General features: G+C 46.4%; 1 long non-coding RNA gene across 1 annotated transcript; it reads left to right on the top strand.

Moving 5' to 3' along the window:
- Positions 1-725: 725 nt before the first annotated feature.
- LOC134340381 (uncharacterized) lies at positions 726-9,452 on the top strand. The gene is made up of 3 exons (XR_010016538.1): positions 726-857; positions 6,586-6,705; positions 9,261-9,452. It is a non-coding gene; the product is annotated as an uncharacterized LOC134340381 (long non-coding RNA).
- Positions 9,453-11,990: the final 2,538 nt, after the last annotated feature.

The raw sequence follows: 11,990 nt of genomic DNA, 5'->3' as shown, positions 1-11,990 counted from the left end.
GAGCTTAGCATGTTCATAATAAGAATGCTTACTTTACAATCCTGAGGTTACAAGATCCAGTGCCAAGCTTTTGTACTAATCAGACCTGCCAGCACCAGTTCTGTGGATTTCTGTCAGTGTCTTGCCATGTTATTTGGCAAAATGCCTCTGATAACCTAATATTATTGCAGAGGTCTGAAAACCTGTCGTGTTTCTCTCACTGTATAGCTGGCCTGTCTCCTGTTAGCTGCACAAGGAGCAGTACGTGACAACCTCCAGTACTCCAGCTGGAGGAGGAAAGACTTGCTTATTTTTTCAAAAACCTTTCCGAATCAGAGAACGTTTCAAAGCTGCCGGCGGAATCACTTCTGATGGGCAATCAGTGCTGTAGTGCAGAAAACTGGGGAGTCAATTTCCATACAGCAAGTTCCAGAATAGGAGGCAGGGTGCCAGTCACCAAGAATAGTGGGTGTCAGTCACAAAGTCAGAATCCTTATCCCGGGATAGAAATGCCAAACGCGAGGTGACGTTTCTTTAAAGTGAGAGGAGGGAAAGTTTAAGGGAGGTGATCAGGGCAAGATGTTTACACAGAGCGCTGGGTGCCTGGAGTGCACCGCCAGGGGTGTGGGGGAGGCGTGGGGGATGCTGTTAGACTGGCACATGAATATGCAGGGAATGTAGGGACATGGAACATGTGCAGGCAGGAGGGATTAATTTAATTCAGTATTGTTTTCGGTACGGACAGCATGGGCTGAAGGGCTGTACTATTCTAAGTTCTGTGTTCCGTGAAAGGTGCATCTTGTCTACTGCCACAACAGGGCTTCTCCTTCTTCTTCAGCCCTACTGGCCCACTGGGCATTGGCCGCTGACAGCAGCTGGTGAGTCCTCTGTCCTGGGCCGGTCTTTCAAGTTGTCCCCATCTTCTTGGTGTATCCTTCCTCTGTAGCTCTGGGTTTTTACCGGATGGGGTGGCTAGCCCCATGCCCAACCCTCCTCCTTTCACAGTCGGGCTTGGGAACGTCCACAGCAGGGCTACAACAGGACTACAGCGAATGTAATCTCACTGGCTCTCTGCTAGGCCTTGGACCACCTGGGCCACAGTAATACGAACATCAGGCTACTGTTTATTGACTACAGCTCAGCATTCAACACCATTACCCTCTTATTACTTATCAACAAGCTTCAAAACTTGGGTCTCTGTACCTCCCTTTGCTACTGGATTTTTAACTTTCTTACTGGGAGACCAGCGTCAGTGCAGATCAGAAGTAACATCTCCTGAACTCTCGCGACTCGCATAACTGTGAGTAGGCGGCTGTGAGTAGGCACACCTATAAATTTGCTGATGATGTCATTATTGTTGGCAGAATCTCAGATGGTGACAAGGTGATGTACAGCCTTGCACTCAACGCCAGTAAGACCAGGCAATTGATTGCGCGCTTCAAGAAGGGGAAGTCGGGAAAGCAGGCAGTAGTCCTCACTGAGGAGTCAGCAGCAGAAAGAGTGAGCAGCTCCAGGTGACCAGGTGTCAGCTTCTCTGACGATCTATCGTGGGCCCAGCACATTGATGCAATTAAAAATAAGGCAGACAGTGGCTCTATTTCACTGAGAGCTTTGGGAGAATTGGTACAGTATGCAATAAAGACTCTAGCAAATTTCTACAAATGTACAGTGGAGATCATTCTCACTGGTTGCCTCACCTCCTGGTATGGAGGAGCTGCAGATGGTGGAATCTGATAGGAGAGGAAGATAGAACATGGAACCAAATGGTGGAGATGGGGAGGGCAGATGGGAACAGTGGGAGGAAGGGGACCCTGTAGGGGGAGCATGTGGGGGAGAGACAGATGGGGGAGGGGACCCAGTGGGAGGAGTGTGTGGGTGACTGACAGATGGAGTGGGTGGGGGTGGGGGAGGGGACCCAGTGGGAGGGGTGTGTGGGTGACAGACAGATGGAGTGGGTGGGGGAGGGGACCCAGTGGGAAGGGTGTGTAGGTGACGGACAGATGGAGTGGGTGGGGGAGGGGACCCAGTGGGAGGGGTGGGTGGGTGGGTGACGGACAGATGGAGTGGGTGGGGGAGGGGACCCAGTGGGAGGAGTGTGTGGGTGATGGACAGATGCAGTGGGTGGGGGAGGGGACCCAGTGGGAAGGGTGTGTAGGTGACGGACAGATGGAGTGGGTGGGGGAGGGGACCCAGTGGGAGGAGTGTGTGGGTGACGGACAGATGGAGTGGGTGGGGGAGGGGACCCAGTGGGAGGGGTGTGTGGGTGGGTGACGGACAGATGGAGTGGGTGGGGGAGGGGACCCAGTGGGAGGGGTGGGTGGGTGACGGACAGATGGAGTGGGTGGGGTAGGGGACCCAGTGGGGGGAGTGGACAGTTGGAATGGGTGGGTAAAGGGAAAGGAACAGGGTGATGGGGGCTGGGGTGGGTGTAGGAGAAACTAGGACGATCAAGAGGAGAGAGAATAAAAGGAGTATTCTGAGCGGTTTTGAACCCCTGATCTAAGAAAGGATGTGCTGGCATTGGAGAGGGTCCAGAGGAGGTTCACAACAACAATTCCGGGAATGAAATAGTTAATGTATGAGGGATGTTTGATGGCTCCAGGTCGGTACTCAGTGGAGCTTTGAAAGGCCTAAATAGAGTGGATGTGGAGAGAATGTTTTCTATAGAGAGGGAGTCTAGGACCGGCGGGGGTACAGCTTCAGAATGGAGGAACATCCATTTAGAACGGAGATGAGGAGGAATTTCTTAAGCCATTGATTTCTTAATCTGTGGAATTCATTGCCACAGACAGCTGTGGAGGCCAATTCAATGGGTATATTTAAAGCAGAAGTTGATAGGCTCTTGATTAATAAGGGCATGAAAGGTTATGGGGATAAGGCAGGAGAATGGGGGTGAGAGGTATAATAAATCAGCCATTATTAAATGGCGGAGCAGACCCAATGGGCTGAATGGCCTAGTTCAGCTCCTATGCCTGATGGCCTTATGCAGAGTATAAGTCCCACCTGTTTAACTTTGCCTCAGCAAACAAACCTCCATTGTCAGTAATCCGACTGGTGTATGTTTACTGCTCTCCCTCTATTGCAAGCATCTCCTGTAGGTAAGAAGGTCTGACGAGTGCCTAAGGCCATCTCTACTCAAGTTATCTTGCAATATATGGCAACATAGCATTTGCCTTCCAAATCACTTGCTCTATCTGCATGTTAACCTTTAGAAATAAGTGTATCAGCTTGCCTACATGCCTCTGGATGCTAGCACTCTTCAGTCTCTCACCACTGAAAAATTGGATCGATGAACGTAGTTGAAGCAAACTCAGTCACAATGACCATAGCTCTCTGTTGTCAAGCAAAGCCCTCTCCATCATTGAGCACATTTACAAGGAGTGCTGCTGCAAGAAAGCAGCGTCCATCATCAAGGACCCCCTCCACCCAGGCCATGCTCTCTTCTTGCTCGACTATCGGGCAGGAGGTACAGGAGCCTTGGGTCCCATATTACCAGGTTGGGGAACAGTTATTACTCTTCAACCATCAGGCTCCTGAACCAGCATGGATAACTGCACTCACCTCAACTCTGAACTGATTCCACAACCTACAGACTCACTTTCAATGACTTTACAACTCATGTTCACAGTATTACTTATTTGCACATTGGCTGTTTGTCAGTCTTTGTTTATGTATTGTTTTTCATAAATTCTTTTGTATTTCTTTACTTTCTTGTGAATGCCTGCAAGAAAATGAATCTCAGTAAAGTATCTGGTGACGTATACAGACTTTCATAATTGCTTTACTTTGACTTTGACTTCCGGACTTATTATTGACCCTTGGGATTCAATCTTCAGTATTGCTCCCAGTATTCTTTGGGGCACTCCTCTGTTTTCGTGGATGTTTGCGAAGAAAAAGAATTTCAGGATGTATATTGTATACATTTCTCTGACATTAAATATACCTATTGAAACCTATTGTTGACTAACCTATGATGGAACCCCGAACTCTAGGCCTCAAACTCCGAACTCAGCGACTTATCTACCTATGGGGTCACCAGCCCTTGTGTTTTCTACTCACATAGACATCTGATCTTGGGACCTACTGACCTGGGAGTGACTTGCTCAGCCGGTGGTTCTACCAGCCCTCATCCTCATTTGTCCTCGTCCGCAGCGCTTGCCAGCCCAACGATCTTCCCTATGCATCACAGGCACATGCCTCCCCATCACTGTGAGCGTCTACAGGAAGCACTGTCCATTATCAAAGATCCCCACTATCATAGAACCATAGAAAGAACCATAGAAACTACAGCACAGAAACAGGCCCTTTGGCCCTTCTTGGCTGTGCCAAACCATTTTCTGCCTAGTCCCACTGACCTGTACACAGACCATATCCCTCCATACACCTCCCATCCATGTATCTGTCCAATTTATTCTTAAATGTTAAAAAAGAACCCGCATTTACCACCTCATCTGGCAGCTCATTCCATACTCCCACCACTCTCTGTGTGAAGAAGCCCCCCCCAATGTTCCCTTTAAACTTTTCCCCCCTCACCCTTAACCCATGTCCTCTGGTTTTTTTCTCCCCTTGCCTCAGTGGAAAAAGCCTGCTTGCATTCACTCTATCTATACCCATCATAATTTTATATACCTCTATCAAATCTCCCCTCATTCTTCTACGCTCCAGGGAATAAAGTCCTAACCTATTCAACCTTTCTCTGTAACTGAGTTTCTCAAGTCCCGGCAACATCCTTGTAAACCTTCTCTGCACTCTTTCAACCTTATTTATATCCTTCCTGTAATTTGGTGACCAAAACTGAACACAATACTCCAGATTCGGCCTCACCAATGCCTTATACAACCTCATCATAACATTCCAGCTCTTATACTCAATACTTTGATTAATAAAGGCCAATGTACCAAAAGCTCTCTTTACGACCCTATCTACCTGTGCCGACACTTTTAGGGAATTTTGTATCTGTATTCCCAGAATTTCCCCCGCAATTTCAACACTAGTCTCCTTCAAGGTCCGAGGGAACACTCTGTCAGGTCCCGGGGATTTATCCACTTTAATTTTCCTCAAGACAGCAAGCACCTCCTCCTTTTCAATCTGTACAGTTTCCATGGTCTCACTACTTGATTCCCTCAATTCCATAGACTTCATGTCAGCTTCCTTAGTAAATACAGACGCAAAAAACCTATTTAAGATCTCACCCATTTCTTTTGGTTCCGCACAAAGCTGACCACTCTGATCTTCAAGAGGACCAATTTTATCCCTTACAATCCTTTTGCTCTTAATATACTTGTAAAAGCTCTTTGGATTATCTTTCACTTTGACTGCCAAGGCAACCTTATGTCTTCTTTTTGCCTTCCTGATTTCTTCCTTAAGTATTTTCTTGCACTTCTTATACTCCTCAAGCACCTGATTTACCCCCTGTTTCCTATACATTTCATACAACTCCCTCTTCTTCTTTATCAGAGTTGCAATATCCCTTGAGAACCAAGGTTCCTTATTCTTATTCACTTTGCCTTTAATCCTGACAGGAACATACAAACTCTGCACTCTCAAAATTTCCCCTTTGAAGGCTTCCCACCTACCAATCACATCTTTGCCAGAGAACAACCTGTCCCAATCCACGCTTTTTAGATCCTTTCTCATTTCTTCAAATTTGGCCTTCTTCCAGTTCAGAACCTCAACCCTAGGACCAGATCTATCCTTGTCCATGATCAAATTGAAACTAATGGTGTTATGATCACTGGAACCAAAGTGCTCCCCTACACACACTTCCGTCACTTGTCCTAACTGGTTTCCTAACAGGAGGTCCAATATTGCATCCCCTCTAGTTGGTACCTCTATATATTGATTTAGAAAACTTTCCTGAACACATTTTACAAACTCAAAACCATCTGGACCCCTAACAGTATGGGAGTCCCAATCCAGGCCATGCCCACTTCTCACAGCTACCTTCAGGTAGGAGATACAGAAGCCTGAAGTCCAACGCCACCAAGTTCAATCACAGCTACTTCCCTTCAACCATTCGGTTCTTGAACATTATTCTCCCTGTGCCTGTGTGGGCTTCTCCCATGTAGCTTGATGGATTAACTGGCCACTGTAAATTTGCCCCCTTTCCCAAACTCCTCCCTCCCCCCCGACTGTGCGGGAAGTAGATAGAAATGTAGTGAGAACAGAAATTAGTGTAAAATGGGTGGTTGGTGGCCAGTGTGGACTCAGAGGCAGAAGGCCCTGCTTACCCACTGACGCTTTCTATAACGCTAAACTCCTCACAGGCAGATCGACCTTGGTGTCTTGCTCCTGAACACTTAACAAAGACCAGGAAACCTTGATGTTCCAGTTGCATCTTGCTGTATGGTTCACTCTGCTTGAAATTCCTCTCTGATCTCTTGCCATCAGGCTTTTGGTTTCACTCCAGTTCCTTAAAGTCATGTTGTCTTTTCTCATTGGCGGCTCAGACAGCGACAGCTGGTATGCTTCCATTACCAAAACACAGGATTTGGACTTAAGTCCTCTTGTGTTTAATTTCACGGGTGATAGAGGATGTAATGTACGGTGTTAACATCAGTGATCTGCACATCTCGTGCTTACTGGCTCACTCTCTTTGTTACACAGTGCCAAGATGGGCCGAAAGGAAAACGGAGCTGGAAAATGGGGCAATAATTTTATTACTGTTTCAGAAGAATACTCGTGGATCGAAGTGACATCATCAGCTCCTGTGCCACTCTCCGTCAGGTACGATGAAAACAAAATGAAAGTCTTGCAAGATTCAGATTGACGTAAGATATTTCAAAGCCAAGAAAATACTTGTGTAAATATAGAAAACTGGTAGGCACTTTGTGCGCAATTGAAGTAAATGGCTGGGGGATTTTCTATGATGTAAACTGAGGAATTAATATTGGCCGGGATTCTGGGAAACTCCTCTGCTTCTCTTTGAATGCTGCCATGGGATCTTTAATGAGGGCAGTCAGGGGCTCAGTTGCCAATTTCAGTCAGCCTGCAACCAAGTCATCAGAACAAGATCAGCAGACTTAAAGCAGGACCTGTCTCCTATGTGACATTTCTAAAGGTGACAGAGCAATGTCCCGATCTGTGGAAACCCTTTTAAAGCCTTCTTCAGTGGAATCCAAAGGAAACTGACGCAAAATGAAAACATTCAAGGGAAGATTACTAATGAATATTTCCTTTGTTGCGCAATGAGAATTATTTCTATTGCTGGGAAATGATTAAGAGCATTCACACATCCCTAACAGTGTTTGTGTGGTGCAAGCTCAGAAATGCTTAGTGCGACGTTATTGTGCAGAGAACATCTGAACACCCAAACCCAGTTACTAAATGTGATTGCTGGTCACAAAGTTTGCTATATTTGTTCCAGGGACTCCAGGGGTAGTCTCAGTGGCTTCAGGGGTCCCAGAGAGTGTGCCACTAATTATCATCCGGGGGAAGTGTTTCATTATTCCAGGGGATCAGCAGTGGGTCAGTATTTACAGGGGCTCGCTGGAAGTGTGTCAGTATTTACGGGGGGGGGGGGTCCCAGGAGTGTGTCAGTATTTACAAGGGGGACCCGGGAGTGCGTCAGTATTTACAGAAGGTTCCAGGGAGTGTGTCAGTATATACAGAGGGTCCCTGGGAATGTGTCAGTATTTACACAGGCTTCCCAGAGGTGTATCAGTATTTACAGGGACTCCCCAGAAGTCAGTCAGTATCTACAGGAGGTCCCCAGGAGTGTAACAGTATTCACAGGGCATCTCCGGGAGTGTGGCAGAATTCACAGAAGGTCCCTGGGAGTGTGTCAGTACTTAGAGGGGGTCCCAGGGAGTGTGTCAGTATTTACAGGGAGCCCCAAGGAGTGTGTCAGTGTTTACAGATCGTCCTGGGGAGTGTGTCAGTATTTACAGGGGGTCCCTGGGACGGTGTCAGTATCTACAGGGGGTCCCTGGGAGTGTGTCAGTATTTACAGGGGGTCCCGGGGAGTGTGTCAGTGTTTACAGAGGTCCCCGGGAGAGTGTGTCAGTATTAACAGATCGTCCTGAGGAGTGTGTCAGCACTTACAGGGGGTCCCAGAGAGGGTGTCAGTATTTACAGGGAGTCCCTGGGCGTGTGTCAGTATTGACAGGTGGTTTCGAGGTGTATGACAATATTTACAAGGGATTACTGAGTGTGTGCTAATATCCGGGCTAGGTCCATAGAAAGTGTGCCCCCACGTACAGGGCGTTTCCAGACAGAAACGCATGGACAATCTTCATTTCTCCTGGTGATGTGAACACTGAAGGAGAACTATCTGCTTAAGTATAAAATGAAAACCTGGGCCAAACCTGATCCAGTCGCAGCATAACAACAGGAATTCTGCAGATGCTGGAAATTCAAGCAACATACATCAAAGTTGCTGGTGAACGCAGCAGGCCAAGCAGCATCTATAGGAAGAGGCGCAGTCGACGTTTCAGGCCGAGACCCTTCGTCAGGACTAACTGAAGGAAGAGTGAGTAAGGGATTTGAAAGCTGGAGGGGGAGGGATAGAGCCGAGAGCTGGACAGGTCCAGTCGCAGCATAACGTGATTCCAACCCAAACATAACTGACCAAAAAATTGTTATTATTTACTTGTATTGAAGGTATATGAGGTGGGATAGATAGTCTTTTCCAATGTATAGTTCAGGGAGAGTCATAGAGTCATAGAGAAGTACGGTACAGAAACAGGCCCTTTGGCCCATCTAGTTCATGCTGAAACCATTTAAGCTGCCTACTCCCATTGACCTGCACACAGACCATAGCCCTCCATCCATGTACCTATCCAAACTTCTCTTAAACGTTGAAATCAATCTAGCATGCACAACTTGTGCTGGCAGCTCATTCCATACTCTCATAACCCTCTGAGTGAAGAAGTTTCCCCTCACATTCACCCAACTTCAGTGGAAAAAGCCTGCTTGCATTTACCCTATCTATACCCCTCATAATTTTGTATACCTCTATCAAACCTGGTTGTGAGTTCAAGCCCCAGCCGAGGCAGTGTGTTGTGTCCTTGAGCAAGGCATTTAATCACACATTGCTCTGTGATGACACTGGTACCAAGTTGTATGGGTCCTAGTGCCCTACCCTTGGACAACATTGATGTCGTGGAGAGGGGAGACTTGCAGCATGGGCAACTGCCGGTCTTCCATACAACCTTGTCCAGGCCTGTGCCCTGGAGAGTGAAGACTTTCCAGGCACAGATCCATGGTTTCACAAGACTAACAGATGTCTTAGCTATCAAATCTCCTCTCAATCTTCTGAGGACTCTTTCCTTATAACTCAGGTCTTCCAGTCACAGCACAATGTCGGCCGGTGGCGCAGTGACATCAGCGCCGGACTCCGGAACGGAGGATCCCGGGTTCAAATCCAGTTGGTCTGCTCCCGAGTACGCTTTCCATCCGTGCCGGGTTGAGTGTCGAGATCACAACTCGACCTCGTAGAATAAAAGAAAAATACTGCGAAATGTCTGTGTGAGGAGTGGTGCTCCACATAGCCTTCCGATCTGTGCTTTGTAAGGCATGAAAATGCCCAACGCTGGCCTCTCAGGCCTGAGTCGACGTCGTCATCATCAGCATCATCCAGTCATGGCAACATCCTTGTAATTTTCTCTGTACTCCTTCAACGTTGTTTGCATTTTTCCTGTAGGCAGATGACCAAAACTGCACAAACTACTCCAAATTAGGCCTCACCAATGGCTTATACAACTTCAACATAATATCCCATCTCCCGTGTTCAATACTTTGAATTATGAAGGCCAATGTGCCAGAAGTTTTCTTTACGACCCTATCTACCTGTGACACCACTTTCAATAAATTATGGACCTGTATTCCCAGATCCCTTTGTTCTACCACACTCCTCAGTGTCCTACCGTTCACTGTGTATGACCTATCCTGGTCCTACCAAAGTGCAAAACCTCGCACTTTTCTGCATTAAATTCCACCTGCTATTTTTCAGGGTTTTCCTTATAAATTGATGACCAGCCTGGCTGGGTCTGACCCAAACCTAATAATCTCTATTAGGCTTGAGTTGTGGCATCAGCTTCTGAAGTCACATCATCTGCACCTGACTTCAAGGAGGCCACTGAGACCGTATTAAATATTAAATATCAAATCCATTGGTTCAGGGTTGGACTTCCAAGTCAATGCATTCGCCAGGGTAAAATGCAAATAATTTTTGTTGGATCTCCTAATTGCACACTTATTCTGTGATTGACTGGTCTCACATTAAATTGTTGAGATATTATAAGAAAGAGGTTTATGGGTTTAAACCCAATGGATCCTTGGACACAAATGACTGAGTGGAGCTCAGTGATATTTTATATAATTTTTCCCATGGAAATCAATTCAAAATAAACTATTCTCACTGGAATGCGCCACTAATGCAAAACATGCAGGGTAACAGAGCACTTCCAAGCATCCTCACATTCAGAAGTGAGAACTGAACCATGTTCTACCATCATAAGCCGAGTTGGCTTGATGCTGATAACTCTTGCCAATCCTCAACCCCCATGCTGGAGACCACAGAGCTCAATTTTTGCATGCAAGGCATGAATGTGTTAACTGGTGTGAAATCCCCTTCACGCTGAGTCCAAGCATGTTGCAGAATATTGGTTCCAATTGGGTGTATTCCAGGATGTTTCATCATGGGACATCCCACTTCGTGCTGCCTCCTGTCCCTGTGTTTCTACCATTGGTCCACTAACTGTGTGACTCAGTGCCTCCCTGTGTCAAGTAGAAAGTGAGCAGATCCTTCACAACTCATTGGATGGTGCTTCACTACCAAGAAGTCAACCATTTGCACACTAATTTTATATCTAGAACATAGTACAAGAACAGGTCCTTTGGTCCATTATGTTGTGCCAGATTAGGTAAACTAATGACACACAATTTCTTCTACCTGCACAAGATCCATACCCTCCATTCTCTGCATATCCATGTGTCTGCTTCCACCTCCACCCAATTCCAGGCACCCACCACTATGTGTAAAAAAAAAACCTGCTCTGCACATCGTCTTTGAACTTCCCTCCTCTCACTTTAAATGCATGCCCTCTAGTCCCGAGAATTAATGGAGAAAATTTTCAGAAGGAAGTGGAGAAGAACAACACTCCAGTTTCTTCTGGGTCAATCGTGAAGTTCAGACTACAACTTTTGGAGGCTCTAGTGAAATCCTGAGTTCCAAGCAGCTCAAGTTGCCAGAGAAATCCTGTAGGCTCCAGATTCTTAGATTCATAGAAAATTACAGCGCAGTAAAAGGCCCTATGGCCTGTCCACTCCATGCCAAACCATTTAAACTGCCTAGTCCCATCAACTTGCACCCTGACAATAGCTATCCATACCCCTCGCATCAATGTACATAGGTACGAAGTTCTCTTGAACATTGAAAGCAAGGTAGCATCCACCACTTGTACTGGCAGCTTGTTCCACACACTCACCGCTCTGAGTGAAGAAGTTTCCCCTTATGTTCCCCTTAAACTTTTCACCTTTCACCCTTAACCCATGACCTCTGGTTGGAGTCCCACCCAATCTCAGTGGAATAAGTCTGCTTGCATTTACCCTATCTATACCCCTCATAATTTTGTATACCTCTATCAATTCTCCTCTCAATCTTTTATGTTCTAGGGAATAAAGTTTTAATCTAGTCAATCTTTCCTTATAACTCAGGTCCTCCAGTTCTGGCAACATCCTTGTAAATTTTCTCTGTACTCTTTCAATCTTATTTACATCTTTCCTGTAGGCAGGTCACCAAAACTTCACACAATACTCCAAATTTGGCGTCACCAACGTCTTATACAACTTCAACATAACATCCCAGCTGCTGTTCTCAATACTTTGATCTATAAAGGCCAATGTGCCAAAAGCTTTCTTAAAGACCCTGTCTACTGGTGATGCCACTTTCAATGAATTATGGACTGTATCCCCAGAACCCTTTGTTCTATCACACTCCTCAGTGCCCTATCATTCACAGTTTAAGACCTACCCTGGTTGGTCCTCCCAAAGTGCAACACCTCACACTT

Source organism: Mobula hypostoma, chromosome X1 (genome assembly GCF_963921235.1).
Source record: "Mobula hypostoma chromosome X1, sMobHyp1.1, whole genome shotgun sequence".
In the NCBI taxonomy this organism is placed as follows: domain Eukaryota; kingdom Metazoa; phylum Chordata; class Chondrichthyes; order Myliobatiformes; family Myliobatidae; genus Mobula; species Mobula hypostoma.
This window is presented reverse-complemented; position numbering and strand designations above follow the sequence as displayed.